This window comes from Zonotrichia albicollis, chromosome 1 (genome assembly GCF_047830755.1).
Source record: "Zonotrichia albicollis isolate bZonAlb1 chromosome 1, bZonAlb1.hap1, whole genome shotgun sequence".
NCBI classification, from domain to species: Eukaryota; Metazoa; Chordata; class Aves; order Passeriformes; family Passerellidae; genus Zonotrichia; species Zonotrichia albicollis.
The window spans coordinates 139,780,362-139,795,855 of record NC_133819.1 but is presented as its reverse complement, the minus strand read 5'-3'; the positions used below and the strand labels follow the sequence as shown (position 1 = coordinate 139,795,855).

At 37.6% G+C, this 15,494-nt stretch overlaps 1 long non-coding RNA gene across 1 annotated transcript; it reads left to right on the top strand.

The window, feature by feature from the left end:
* Positions 1-205: 205 nt before the first annotated feature.
* Positions 206-8,119, top strand: LOC141725425 (uncharacterized). Its single transcript, XR_012577273.1, has 2 exons — positions 206-344; positions 6,655-8,119. It is a non-coding gene; the product is annotated as an uncharacterized LOC141725425 (long non-coding RNA).
* Positions 8,120-15,494: the final 7,375 nt, after the last annotated feature.

The window sequence follows — 15,494 nt, the reverse complement described above, 5'->3', positions numbered from 1 at the left end:
ATAAATTTGCTGTGTTTCATTATTTAATTTGCACACTTATGAAGTCAGAATGATACAATCAGTATTCCCTTAATCCAATTTTTTGCATGATATTCACATACAAAAAATCATTTGCTTGATTTCAGTGCCAACACATGAAAATATATATTTTTTTTTATTCCTGTTGAGCCTTAGGCAGTATACCTTTTCAGCTTAAGGAAATTCATACTGTCATTTTCCTAGCCTACATTTGCTGCTCCACACCAGCTTACCATTTTTTTTCAGCTGGAAACCTTTCCTGATGATTCTCTTCAGCAGTATGACTTATTTGCTTACTCTGGCTCTCTCTCCTCTAAAATTAGATGGTGAGTTTTCATTTCATGGACCATGTCTTTTTATCTGTTCCATAAAGCTTACATGACATTTATGGGATCAATGTAAATTAATAATAATAATAAACATTTTATACTCTACTGATATGCATTTAGGTGTTAGAACTGTGAAATACTGCCTTTAGTCAAGGCAGATGTCAAGGTACAGGTGCATCAGGGCACATGGGCTCGGGTGTCCTCAGCACCTGGAGAAGGAGGGAAGAAGGGAGGGAGGGAGGGAGGGAAGGAAGGAAGGAGGGAGGGAGGGAAGGGCTCCCCTGGGGCAGCGGGGCTGGAGCTGGCAGCCAGGAGTGTCCTGCAGCCCCAAGCAGAGAGAGCTGGGCTGGGGGGCAGCCAGAGCATCACCAGCCCTACCCCCTCAACTTCCAGAGCTAATTCACGTCTCATATTAAAAGCCCAAATTGTATTTCTATGCAAGCCTAATTCTAAATAACAGGCAGAAAAGGACACAGAAATAATGGAAGTTTAGTTTTAAATTTGAAGTTTTTAATCTGAATGTACATGTCCATTGCAGTGAGATAAATAACCTTTTTTTTTTATTTGCCTTAATATAAACCAGAATTTTATTCTATCATCATACATACACCTGCGTGTGTTTGTGCCTTAAAGAATTTTGCCTTTCGTTTAAGACTCAATTTCATCTGCAAAACTAAATAGTCATCATTTTCTTAGGTAATATATGGATATAAGAAGTCAGGTGTCAGAGCCTGGGATAGTTTGTCCTCAGAAGAGTTCCAGAGCTCTCTCTAACAGGCAGAAAATAGACAGGAAAAAAGAATGTTTTAATTGAGTATGAGTGTATCAATATCAGTAATCTCATGCTTTTATCTGTAATGATTTGTCAGTGGCTGGCTGAGTTTTTAGACTTGAAAGATAGTCTAGACTTGTTTTATGAATACATTCAAACCACTTCTGGCAAAAAGACAAAATGTAACAGCTTCTACCACCTAAAGTAAGCACATCAATACTTGTTGGTACGAGAATACCCATTAAGTTAAACTATTTTATCTTGAGTCTTACTCATTGAATTTTGCCATTTAGTGCTAACAATACTTGAGAAAGCATTAAAATATTTACAAGGTCTCACAAATAATTTATTTTTATTACAATATTAGCATCTCCAGATTCTCTGGTGTTAATTGCAAATATTTAATATATATAACTCCTGTAAAACGTATGAGAAAGGAATCCCACTTTTTCTATATTAAATCATAGAAGATGAAAAGATAGCAAGGATGATGTTTTATTATCTGCAAAGAGACATACAGATGTTTTAACTCTAACTGTGTAATGTACACTGCCGGACACAAGCAACCTGACACCAAGACCCTCAAGGGTGGTAGGTTATTGTGATGCTTCCCAAGCTCACAAAGAATATTTAAATGTCTCAAGCGTCACCTGTTAACCTCCATTTAGGAAAATCAATCCCACTCTAAATTTTAAATTTGTCATATGATTTTAGATATTTGCAATGTAGATAGCAAGAGATGAGAAAGTCACTAGGTTACATTTCTAGTCAAAGGAGAAATCCTTACATATGGTTTTATACGGTCATTTTAGGATAAGACTTAGCTTTCAGTGACTGCCTATTCTTCCCCCTTAACTATAAAATGGTGCTACGATAATTGCTAAGTTGAGAAGGTGATGGTGTAGATTTCCACAGTGGATCAGAGGAATTCCTTCCAAGTGCACTGTGTCTCTGCATGTCTCAGCCACATAATAATTCATCCTCAATACCTTTTTTCCCCATTTTTAAGAGTTGAACACTGCCTTTCATTGCATTGGTAAATCAACAGCTTTATACTCTCTAAATCTGTCATTCAGTTGAACCTGTTATATGGAGAACTGAGTTTTGCAACATAGTTAATGCCATGACTTAAATTAAAATATGATGGATTGTACACAGACATATTTATGTTGAAGAAACGTACCTTTGGTGCCAAAAAAGAACAAACTACTTTTAACTTTTAAGGAAAATATATATGAAGATATCTTACGTAAGATAAATGACTAAATTCAGTCTCTATTAATAGATCCTAACTAGAACTGAAATTAAAAGCCTTTTGGTTTGAGCTCAAATGTTTGTGTCAGATGAAAATCCTATCTCATTTAGATAGAGGTGACAGGGTTTGGTGGGAGAAAAAAAATCCCAAACCATTCTTTGTTATTTTGCAATATTTTTGTAGTCTTCATTGTGACAACACTATAAACTCATCCTAATCCTGCCTAGCTGGTATGGATCTGGTATGGGATCAGTATACCTGCCAACATCAATTATTGATGACTGGAGTCTATAGGGTGATGGTTTTAAAAAACTGTACTTACTTAATTTGAACTCATATTTCTACTTAAAAGATAAGGCTCTGATATATTTTGTTCACAATTAAGACATTAATTAAATGTTTAAGCAAGTGTAAATTTTTAAACATTGACCAACTATTTAAACATTTACCAAATAATTATAATTCACCAGTTTACTAGATTAGTTGAAAAATAAAATAATCTGTATGCAATAAATTTTTGTCCTTAATTGTGGGTAATAATTCCTTAAATAACCACTTCTAGGAGTTTAAATATTAAAAATGTACCTCTAGTTCTATTTTTTTTTCTTTTTTAAAATCTTCTAAAGTGGCACTTTTTATATCAAAGGACTGGCCTTGTGGTATATTCAGAATCATAGTTACTGACTGCAGTCATGAAAATAAGTTTTTATGTTATTACTTACTGTTAGCACAGCTTTGCCAATAAAGTAGAAAAGAAAGTCAATCGGAATCTGCTGCATTTTGTTCATCATATGTATCACTACCTCTACTTACTGAGAGCAATAACATCTCAGAGGTGTTCCCTAAAAGCACAGTCTACACAAGAGGGGTAACACTGTTATGGATATTAATGCAGGACATGAATTGAAATGTCATTGATAACAAATTAATAGAAGAGGCCAGCCTGAATCATGGGGAGGCCAAATTTGCATGTTTTGCTTTGAAAAGTAGCACATTGTTTTTGTGAACCGTACCTTTTCTGTAAATCACTGGAAAAATGGAAGCTTTAAGTCTCCAACATTGTTCAAGGAAACACATTTCATTAGACTAGAACCACATACTGTGCTCTCCCTTCAGGCAGGGATGGTGTTTTATTTTGCCACCTTCAAATATCATTAGGTGTGAAATTTACTGTTATTGTTACCCCAAAGTGGTTTGTATTTACCTTCCCCCACAGCCCAAGCTGAGCCAGAGATGGCATTCACATTGGAAGAGGAATTCTCAGAAAGGCATGGAGTTACCTCTAAAGAACTCCATGTATAATACCTAGGCAGGAACAGCATTTGTGATACAAACAAACTCCCCAAGCTCGTTTCCAAAAGGTAAGTTTCCAGGCATGTGGTGTAACCTGTCAGGCAAAACCACACAACCATGCCCTCCCTCCCTCCCTCCTGCAGTAAGATGGGGGAGAGAATTGGGAAAAGAATCCCAGATTCCTGGGTCAAGATAAAGACTTTTGAATTGGACAGAAAAGGAAGGGGAATTAAAAAAAAAATAAACAAGTGCTGTCCAAATGCAATTGCTCACCACTCACTGATTGATGCACAGCCACTCTCTGAGCAGTGTTTCCGGCTCAACTTTTTCAAGAGTTTATAAACCGAGCATGATAACATATGGCAGAGAATATCCCTTTGTCCAGCTGTGGTCGGCTGTCCTGGCTGTGCACTCTCCAAGAAGCTTGTGCTTCTCCCGGTGTAAACACTGCTTGGCAACAACTGAAACATCAGTGTGCTATCAACATTATTTTCACCCTAAATCCAAAGATCAGGACTGTATCAGCTACCAGGAAGAAACTTAACTGTATCCCATATGAAATCAGGACACAAGGCTAAATTACCTGTTCTGGTTCCCTCTGCAGCAGCCCATACAGAGAGCCAGAATTATATAAATACATTCATCCCATAAGACTTCCCCTAACTGCAGAATTATTTGGTCTTTAGACATGTCTGTCTATTCCTGATAACCATTGAGTTATATTATCATCATATTTGACTAAAATTATATGAAATTACTCCAAATATCACAGACTATCCTATAAATTATATCTAGCTTCTATACAGACAATAAGGTATTTCTGACTTAACTTAATATGTGCGTCTATATATCTCTATTTCTTTGTAAGAGGATGATTGTTCCATTGCAGGGATTATTCCATTAAAACAGTTGTTGAATAACAAAGCGAAGATGATCAACAGCAATAAATGAGGACCCAAAATTAATTATTTCCAGGGGTTTGCCTTTTAAAATATTTTACTTGCATCTTGTACTTTGTTTATGTAGGCTGTGTGCTAAAAGCTTATCTGTAAATTCTCAGAGGAGCAGGGAAACCCGAATAACACTCTGGTAGACTATTACCAGGCCCAAAATAAGAACTATATGCCCATAAGATAATAAGGCTTATCATCTTAAATTCATAGTAGCACAAGGCCTCTATGGCAGGCAGGACTCTGAGTGTCAGAGGACTCTGAGGACTCAGAGAAAGGAACAACCTGTGTGAGTGCCTCCCAGGACAGCCCCAGGACTGCCTCAGCCCCAGTGACTGGGGGTGAAAGCCGTCCTGATGAGTCAGTGCCAGACATGTTACCTGAGAGCAATGCAGGGGAAGAGCACTTTTGAAGTGTTATTCTGGGAATGTTTAGGGAGGGGCCAAAGGCAGGTGAAGGAATATATTTGGATGATTTGGGAAGGGATAATATGGGAAAAGAGAGGATAAGGGGGTAAAAGAAGGCAGGCATATATTGTTAGGTGGTCAATACACTTCTGTGACCATGAGCCATATCTGAACTGCACAGTCTGTTCCATCTTCCAATTGAATTATTTTCTAACTCCTTCCTGGCTGAAGGACTTTCTATTCTGTGTGCATGAATGTGTATGGAGGCATGAGGGTGATAACTGGAATCAGGCCATGAGCCAGAGGGTCTCTGTGCTTGCAGTGCCAGCCAGTGGAGAGGCTGAAGTAAGGGATTGCAAGCAGCAGGAATTGTAGTGGTACAGTGTGCCATAGGGGTGTGTGTGGCTAGGGGATCAGGAACTGCCGCAAGGGAGTTCTGGGTGTCAGCAGCTGGGCTGGGAGGAGTCCCAGCTCCAAGCTGTACATAATAACTCTATGGATTCTCACAAGGGGACCTCCACCTCCTCAGCCAGAGAGGGAAGAAGCACAAGGGCGTTTGTGCAACGCTCGCCCTGTGTGTCTGCTGGTTACCAGTGTGGCCATGTGTGTAGGTATGCGTGTGGTACCTGCATGCGCTCTGTGTGCACAGGCCTCCTGGAAACTCACCTTCAGCCTCACCTCTTACCCAGCCAGGGGAGGTGGAGATGAGGCAACCAACACCTCTCTTGGGCTGCTGTTTTTAAGGAGTATTTTTTTTTTCCATAAGAACTTTTGAAATGTTGTTAAATGGTAAGAATTAATGTCCAGTTAATGTGATACTATATAATTAGTTTAGGTTAGACAGCAGGAGATGGCTATGAACCTAGGAAAGCCAATGCTTATCCATGAACCAGTAAGTTCATGGATCTGCTCAGAACAGGGTATAGTTTAGTAAATACTTCATGACATAAACTGGTGAATACTTTGATTGAGGAACATCTTTAGGAGCAGCATAACAAACACAGGTAGCATTAAGACTCATAAGACTCCTTATTTGAAAGAGACAAAATAGACTAAAGCATTAATATACTTTTGTAGAAAACTAGTTTGATTCAAATAATTCAGGATGATCTTCATTGCTGAATTATTTGTTTCATGTTATTAACCAATGAACTTTTAAAAATAGTGTGAATTAAAAGAACAAAACATGGGAACTACATTTTTCCCTTTGCTACAATTTTTCACAGAATTCTAGATAGCTACACAGCATAGAATCAGCGAATCAGAGAATCAGAGAATGGTTTGAGTTGGAAAGGATCTTAAAGACCATCTAGTTCCACCCCCTCTGATCTGGACAGAGACACTTTTCACTAGACCAGGTTTCTCAGGTCTCCATCCAATCTGGCCTTAAATACTTCCAGGGATGGAGCATCCACAACTTCCCTTGGCAACCTGTCCAGTGCCTCACCACCCTCACAGTAAAGAATTTCTAACTATTATCTAATCTAAACCTACTCTTTTTCAGTTTGAAGACATTTCCCCCTTGTCCTATCCCTACACACTCTTCTAAAAAGGTCTCCATCCTTTTTGTATGCTCCCTTCGGGTGCTGGAAGGCCACAACCAGTGATCCTTAAACCTTTTCTTTTCCAGGCTGAACAAACCCAAGAATGATTTGTGTTGGAAAGGACATTAAAGATCACATCATGGGATTATAAATTCAATCCTCCTGCCATGGTCAGACGCCTTTCATTAGAGCAACTTTCTCAAAGCTCCCTTCAGCTTGTCTTTTGAAGACTTCCAAGGATGGGACTACCACATCTTTTCTGGGGAACCTGTATCAGTGCTCCACCACCCTCATATCATCATCACCTTTGGTGGCTCTGGTCATCTTCTGACCTTTGGTACTCAATAAAAGTGGTGAGCGAAGCATTGGCTGTGCAAACAGCTGTTAGTCCTCAGCTTCTGACTGTGACACTAGATAGATGTGATGGACAATATATTACCTTGGAAAGAGATTTCATTATTCTGTACAGTGTGATAGGAACATAACTATGTTTCAAAATTACCTTAAATGCCCCAGCTGAATTCCAGCTACAGAGAAAGATTCAAGTATCTAGTGATTTATAATTCAGGTGGACTTGCATGAAGTGTCTTATTTCTCAAGACACTCAATTTATGCAGTCAACTTCTACACTAATGTTTAATTGTTTATATAACCTTCTAAGTTCATTGTCATTTGGTAATTACCTCAAGATAATGAAGAAGAAAAACATTATCTTTCATCAATTTTAAGTGGCCACCACCAACTATCATGTCTTTTTCAAAACTGTATTTTCTGATAAATACTTTCTCCACAACATTGATCTGTGACCTATTTCACTGGTCCCTAAATTTATAACTCATATCCTTTACATTATTTTGGAAGAGGAAAATAAGGATAAACAAAAATCAGACACTACAATAATATAACTCTTATTAAAACAGGGTTTTGCCTCAAAATTCCTTTGGATTTTGACTGTTTTAATTCATTTCCAAATCCTATTGAACTCTGACACCTCAAAATGTTACACTGGTTAAAAATTGATTATCCATCTACTTCAGAATGAATGATAGATGTGCATCAGGAATTTTCTATCAACATTTTGGTGCTTGAGTAATACCAGGAGCCTTTGCAATTTTACAGTAGAAGGTGACTCAGAGCAAATATCTTATTTTGTTCAAATTAGTATGGCAGAACATTGTTTGTACAATCTAGAGGAAAACAAACAACATTTCCACAATGAATAAGACTGAAAATATTTTAATATATTTAATGAGTATTTGAAAATGACAGACACAAACATTGCTAATCTCTCCATTGGTGTGTGATTTTGGACAGCTTAAGCTGTTCTAACTATCCAAAGAAGAACACATTTGCCAGGTGAGCTTGCTAAGCCCTCACAATTGCAAACCAGTCTACCATGCTTCTGAGAGATTAAATGCTCACTTGATGCTAATGTACTCATTGGTTTTACATTACACTTGGGAGTGAATGACTGAAAAAGTTCACTTTCTAGAAAAGTTTCAGAGAATGAATGTAAAAATAATGAAATAGAAGACACTTTATGGTTTTGTAGTTGTTGCATTTTCTTTTATTTACTTTTACTGATTCAGAAATTGTAAAACATAAACATTAGCTAGAGGAGTTCTGAATCAAGGGCTGACCATATGCTGCAGTTGCTCACTCAGCTCATAGTGATGATGTGTAATTATCACAATTATGAAGTTAGAAAACTCAAGGAATATAAAATCCTGCATCACTTACTGCTGTTTGAATTTCACACACACAAAAACAAAATCACACACATTTTTATAAATTGTAGTAAGTTTAAAACATGGCCAAATCACAAAATCCAATCAGTTCTCTGAGATCAAGTTGAATAATTTATATTACATTTTTTTCAGGATTACGGAGCAGGAGGGGGAAACAAGGAAAGTGATATTTTAGGAACACCTTAGAGGTCTTGACTATATCAGTTTTGTACCTTTCCAAACTTTTACCTGAAGGGTAAAAAAACCCAATCATGCTAGAAATAAAAAATAGAAAACTTTGGCTATTAAACTCTGTATTTTGCCCAGATGATGAGCATAAATAAGTTTTAGATATTTACACTTTAAAAATGTAGTTGTTATAATTGTGACATCCATTTTCTATGTTTATTGTATTACAGTCTGAATTCATTCCTCTGCTTATTCAAGTCCAACTCTAAAAATATAATAACTTTTTTTCAGTACATAAGTTCCTACATGGTCTTTTAATTCTGGACTTCTATTCTTTTTCCCCAATTTAATAAGTCTTTCAAAAATGTGGTTTAAGTTAGTCCGTCATTTTCTTGCTAAGACTGCATACAGTTTTGTGAAAACATTTGTACTGCACTTTCTCCCAATGATTTTGATACCAAGTTCCACTAGCTATTTATACAAATAAAACTGTGGCTTGCTGCACTTGTTCAGCAAGTCACAAATGCCAAGTACCATCAGCCTTTGAGGAGTTACTCTGGATTTAATTTCTAACATCAAGAACAAAATTATCAGGAATTCTTCTAAGCATACAATGCAATTTATCTATTAGAAAAAAAAAAAGCATAGTACATAAATGAAGCTTTCTACTGAAACTACAGGAAAGCATCTTACTCCTCTAAAGATTTAAAAAAATAAGTTTTCATTTGTCATAAATAACCTAGGTGGCATAAAATATAGATCTACTCTCTGCTTTCCTCCCTCACCCAATAATTAGTTACTAGACAGTAAATATTTTATTTTCGTTCATTTCCATTAGTCACAGAATTACAGAGTCACAGAATGGTTGGGTTTGGCAGATCTCTGGAGACCATCTAGTCCAATTCTGCTGTTAAAGTGATACCTTGTCAAGGCTGACCTAGAAGAGAGGCTTGATGGAGTTAAAGAACAAAGTAGGTATTTATTAAAACATCTCAATGGGTCCACCTTGGGCAGCACAAGTGCCCAGCCAGGGCTACAGCCTAGATAAACCCAAAATTGTTCACAAAAAATGGATGACTGGTCACGAGGTCTCTCACATTTATTAGTTCTGGTCCATTAGAATATTGGAGTTAATTGTCCAGTTACAGCTTTAGCTTATGAAGTCACATCCTTGTTTTTTCCTCTTCAGTCCACATTGTTTATGATTTTGGGCTGGAAATTTGGATCAGTTGTCCTTGGTCCCAAGCTAGAAAAGGAATTGTTTTGTCTAGCTACTATGGGAAGACAGCTTACTGTCCCTTAATTTGATGCTCAGAACTACACACTACAGCAGTACAAAATCTGAAAAATATGAAATATAAAACCTAAGGCATCAAAAGCATGGTCCACAAGAGCAGGTTGCACAGGATGATGTCCAGGTTTGAGTACCTCCACAGAAGGAGACTTCATAACCTCTCTGGATAGTCTGTTCTGGTGTTCACTCACCCTCAAAACAAACAAGTTTTCCATCACATTTAGATAGAACTTCCTGTGTTCAGTTTGGGCTTGATGACTCTTCTCCTGTTGCTGTGCATCACTAAAAAGATACACAGCCCCATCCTCCTGACATCCACCCTTAAAATACTTGTAGGCATTGATAAGATCCCTTCAAAATAATTTCTTCGCCATGGTAAACAAGCCCAGCTCTCTCAGCCCTTCCTCATAAAAGAGATGAACCTTATCTATCCTTCTCATTGCATCCCTGCAAACTCTGACAGTGTTTCTATGTTTCTTCCAAGTTGCCTGTCTCTTTTTCCACATGCCATAAATTTTCATCTTTAATTTGAGTTTTGTGAGAAGCTCTTTCCTTATCCATGCAGGTCTTTTTCACTTTTTGCTTGATTTCTTACTGATAGGGATGCACTGATCTTGAGCTTGGAGGAAGTGACGCTTGAGCATTAAATGGCTTTTGTGGACTCCCCTGCCTTCTAGAGACCTATCCTATGGAATTCCTCCAAATAGGTCTCAGAAGAGGACAAAGTCACCTGTCTTGAATTCCAGGGTTGCAGTTATACCAAATTGCCCTGCTTTCTCCATGTAGGATCCTAAACTCTACTATATCATGGTCACTGCAGCCAAGGCTGCCTTCCAACCTTCACATTCCCAACCAGTCCTTCTTTGTTAGTACAAAGTCCAACAACACATTTCTTCCCGTTGGCTCCTTTGCCACATGTGTCAAGCTGACATCAGTGCTCTACAGGGACCTTCTGGACTATGTGTCTTCAGCTATGATGTCTCTCCAGCAGATACCAGGGTGGCTGAAGTGCTCCATGAGATCTACAGCCTGTGGTCATGAGGCTACATCCAAATGTCTGTAAAAGGCCTCATTGACTTCTTCCTGCCCACCTGACCTGTAGTAAAAACTCACAGTGTCACCCATGTTAACCTGTCCTTTAATTCCTTCAGTCAGACTTAATAAATAAAAAAAAACTCCCAGTAAATCTTCTTCAATGTGTATCAAATTTAATTTTAATTAATTATAAATTATACAACAAATCATATTCACAATACCTCCGCAAGTTTAACAAATCTATAGTTTTATATATGCACCATTTACCTGTCAATCACTGCCCAGAGTCTACTTGAACTTTGAAGCTAAAAAACAAGCTCTCTCTTATTTCAAAGGATGTTTGTCATTTATTTTCACTCTCATGATTAAAAATTGACATAAAGATCATTAATGATTCTGGCCCATTTGGGGGTCAAGCCACTGAATCATAGAATCAATTAAGTTGAAAAAAACCCAAGATCATCAAGTCCAACTTGTGACCAAATACCTCCATGTCAACTAAATGGTCTAAATGCATTTATGCCATAACTCATGGCACTAAATTTCCTTAAACACCTCCAGGGACGGTAACTCCACCAGTTACTCATTGGGTAACAAGCATCTCCAGTGTCACACTTTGCTATTGCTATTTAGTTATATTACAGAGGATGGATCATCCTCACCAGTCTGAGGTGATCTCCACCACTGAAGTTAGGTCAGGCTTCTGTTGAATAGTGGATGTGACTTTCATTTCATCAGGTTGTTGTTGGCACCTGAAACCAGGTCTTGGGTGAGTGTCCAGATACTGAATGAAGGGCACAGCAAAGGAAATAGTGCCAATTTTGCCATCTGTCTGTTGTAAAATAAGGTCTTCTGCACCTGGTTCCAAAAAGGTGTAAACAAAATGAGAAAATATACATTTCTGTAGCACAGACTCTGAAAAAAAGCAAAATTTAACATTATCCTTGGTCTTCAGCAATTTTTCTGGCTACTTCAGGCATCTTCCATTCAATATGGGCTTTCTGGCTATTCAATTTTCTTTATGCTTTTATGTGCTTCTGGGTCTTAAATGTGGAGTTAGCATGTATAATAGACGTACTGGTTTATATTTAGGAGGCAAATATCAAAAATTGTGGTCCAGCAAAATGCAGAGTATTTTTATCTCTTTCCAGAATCCAAAATACCTTGTCATGGTTAGCTTTAAATTTTAATCCTATGCTGGAAATGACAGAGAAGTTGAAATATGAGACATCAGTTCCTCACTGGTTTACTGTGCTTGCAGTTGGAAATTTTGGTGTGGAGGGTTGACACTGGCTGAATGCCAGGCACCCACCAAAGCCACTCTATCACTCTTCTCAACTAGATGGGAGAGAAGATATAATGAAGGGCTTGGGGGTCCAGATAAGGACAAGGAGAGATCACTCAGCAATTACTGTCACAGGCAAAACAGACTTTGCTTGGGGGAATTAATTTCATTTGTTGCCAAAGTCCTTCCTCTGACCTCACCCTTCTTTCTGGGCTTTACTTTCAAATTTCCTACCTTCTTCTTGCCCAGCAGCACATGAGGACAAGGACTGGGGTTGCAGTCAGTTCATTGTATTTTGTGTCTGCACTCCTTCCTCCTCAACGGAAGGACTCCTCCCACTATTCCCCTGCTCCAGCACAGGGTCCCTCCCATGGGAAACAGTCTTCTACAAACTTCTCCAGCATGAGTGCTTGCCACAGGCTGCAGTTCTTCACAAACTGCTTCAGCATGGGTTCCTGCTACAGAGTGTAGTTCTTCAGGAGGAGGCGGCTCCAATGTGGTTCTCCCACGGGGTCACAAGTCTTGCCAGGATCTTGCTGCAGTGTGAGCTCCTCTCTCCATGGGTCTACAGATCTTTGCAGGAGCCTCTGAGGATCACAGTCTCCTTTGGAAATATCTATCTGTTCTGTTGTGGCCTCCTCTATGGGTATCTGCTCCTCTATGGGTGTATGCTCTATTGTTAATCTCCAAGACCATAGTCTTCATGACGGGCTGCAGGGGAATGTCTGCTCTGAGACCTGGAGCACCTCCTCCCCTTCCTTCTTCGTGGGTGTTGCAGAATTGTTTCCTTCACATATTCTCACTCCTTTAGGGGGCTGCAAGTGCTTTTGTGCAAGATTGTTTTTGTTGTGGTGTTTGTTTGTTTGTTCCCCTTTCCTTGCCCTTCTTAAATGCATCCCAGAGGTTCTGCTACCCCTGTGGCTCATGGACTGAGCCTAGGCCAGTGGCCAAGGTTTCTTGGAGCTGGCTGGTATTGGCTCTGTAGCATGCAGGTCAGGCTTCTAGCAGCTTCTCACAAAGGTCACCTCTTTAGCCCCCCTGCTACTTAAACCTTGCCATGAACGCTCAATATATATATTAATCTTTTCTAAGTTAGTCAGCTGTTATAATTATTTGATCAGCTTTTGATATCATCCTTCAATGAAATAGTGAAATGGTTCAGATTTTTCTTTTTCTTTTTTTTTTTACTTTTTCACCAAAAGGGATGAACTGATAAAGAATAGATTTGAACTGGTCTTGATTTAATTTTACTGAGGGCATGTTTAATAAGGTTGCAAAGGCCACATGAAACTGCAGACTTTGGCTTTGGATGAGAATATTTCTACTAGAACTATCATTTTAATCAAGAAAGAAGTAAAAATTTATCAGAAGAACAGAAACTGGAAACTCAGGATAAAGTGATAACAGAACATTTTAATCTACTGTAAAAAAAAACTTTCTGAATTTCTGTACAATAAACTGTTAATCTAAAGGATCTGTAAAAAAAACACCCTTTGCATATAGTCATTTAGTTTTCAGCCCCACCATTTTGTAGAATTAATATTTCTATACTAATCTGATAACTTTATGAATCTAGCAAATGATGGGCAATCACTTAGATTCAGGAATATTTTAGTTTTCCAGCACATAGGTATAAGAAAGGATCACAGCTATCTATAATAGAACACATAAATCTAACTCAGGGGAAAAAGGCCAGAAAGGAAACAGAATGGATTTATATTTTCTTCCAGTGGAGTCGATACTATGGCAGAATCAACCATCATTTATACACAATTGTAGAGGATTTGCAAGCATTCAGTGTAGAATGCAAGAAAGCAAGAGATGAAGGTTTATGAGCTAGTCTATTGCAGTGAATGGGAATCTACACAAAATAATTTGTTTTCTGATTGTTTTTTCTTCATGTATAACTTTTTTTTCCTATATCCAGAAATTAAGTGTTACAGAAGATAATTCAGGTGATTTAGGCTTGTATTATTAAATAATTATTAATAGGATCTAGGAAGGGAGTTAGGTATGCATTAGTTTAGGAACCTATTCCAAGAATATAAACTACCACAGAGAAATTATAAAAAGAAAAAAATTATTTTACACACTGAGTCAGTCTGTTTTTCACTAATCAAGCTCCTCTGTACGAATATTTACCTCTGCATTATTGCAAGTAAATGCATGTTTTCATACGTACATATTTATCAATACGCTAGTTAAGAAATTAGAGGTAATTTGGATGGGAATGTTTAGAAGACTGACAAATCAGACCAGGTTATACCTAAACTTAATTGAATGAAGACTGACAAATCAGACCAGGTTATCTAAGCTAAACTTAATTGAATTAATTCCTAAGCAACACACTTTCATATTTTCATAGATCATGCTTCTATTGAACATCATCACTACCAGTAGGAAAAAAAAATATTGCTCTTTAGGAATCATATACTACTTAAGATGCATTAATGAAACATCCCACTGCTGATGCCATTTTTGAGCATTTTTGACTGCAGTCCTTGGTGGCTCTTAGTCTCCAGTCAAGGTAGTCATGCGTGTCAGGCTCTGATGAGAAAAGTCAGAACTGAAGCAGCATTGTATTCTCCATCTTTCTTCTTAATGGTTGGTGGGTTATATAATTTTCCCCCTTTCCTAATTATTGTCTTGATACTCCTTTTTTTGTTTGTTTTGCTGGGGATTTTTTTGGCTGGTCAGTCATTCATTTTATGCATTAGACAGGACAGTTATCCTACTATATGAATCTATGATAAACACATTTTAAGATATAAGAAATCATCCTGTAATGAAAATTTATTAAATGTCATTTTAGTAAGATAGATAATAAAAATGTATGTGTATGTACATAGATGTATCTATATTCTTTTAGTTACGCTAATTATCTTGATCTACACAAGCATTCCAAATGCCATGACTTGACCCTCGGCAGTAAGGTTCTACTGGAGACTTTATCTTTTACTCCAATATAATTCAGAAGTACTTCTTTTATCTGCATTAGCAGGAAATGGAATGGTTTTCCAGATACTGTCTCTGACTTCAGTTTTTCTTTCTACTTTGAAGCTGAGAGAGAAAGACTGAATCCTTGTAAGTTGATAAAGGCAAATAGGACCAAAAACTAGAAATGGACATCTAAGAACCTCTTTATATTTTTGATCAATACAGTTGTTATCAGAGATAATACTTCTCCCAACTGTTTCAAAAGAACAGTGAAAAAGTTTACTCTATGGTTTTTATTTTAGAGAAACCTCTGCCCTATATGTAGGCTTCAGACAATTCTAAAAAAATTGCCCAAATATGTATTCTGCAACTTTATGATTTTTTAAATTTAGAAAATAAACAATAGTAGTAGGCAAATGTGTGAATAAACTGAAAATTTTTCACAAGCAAATGAAAAGC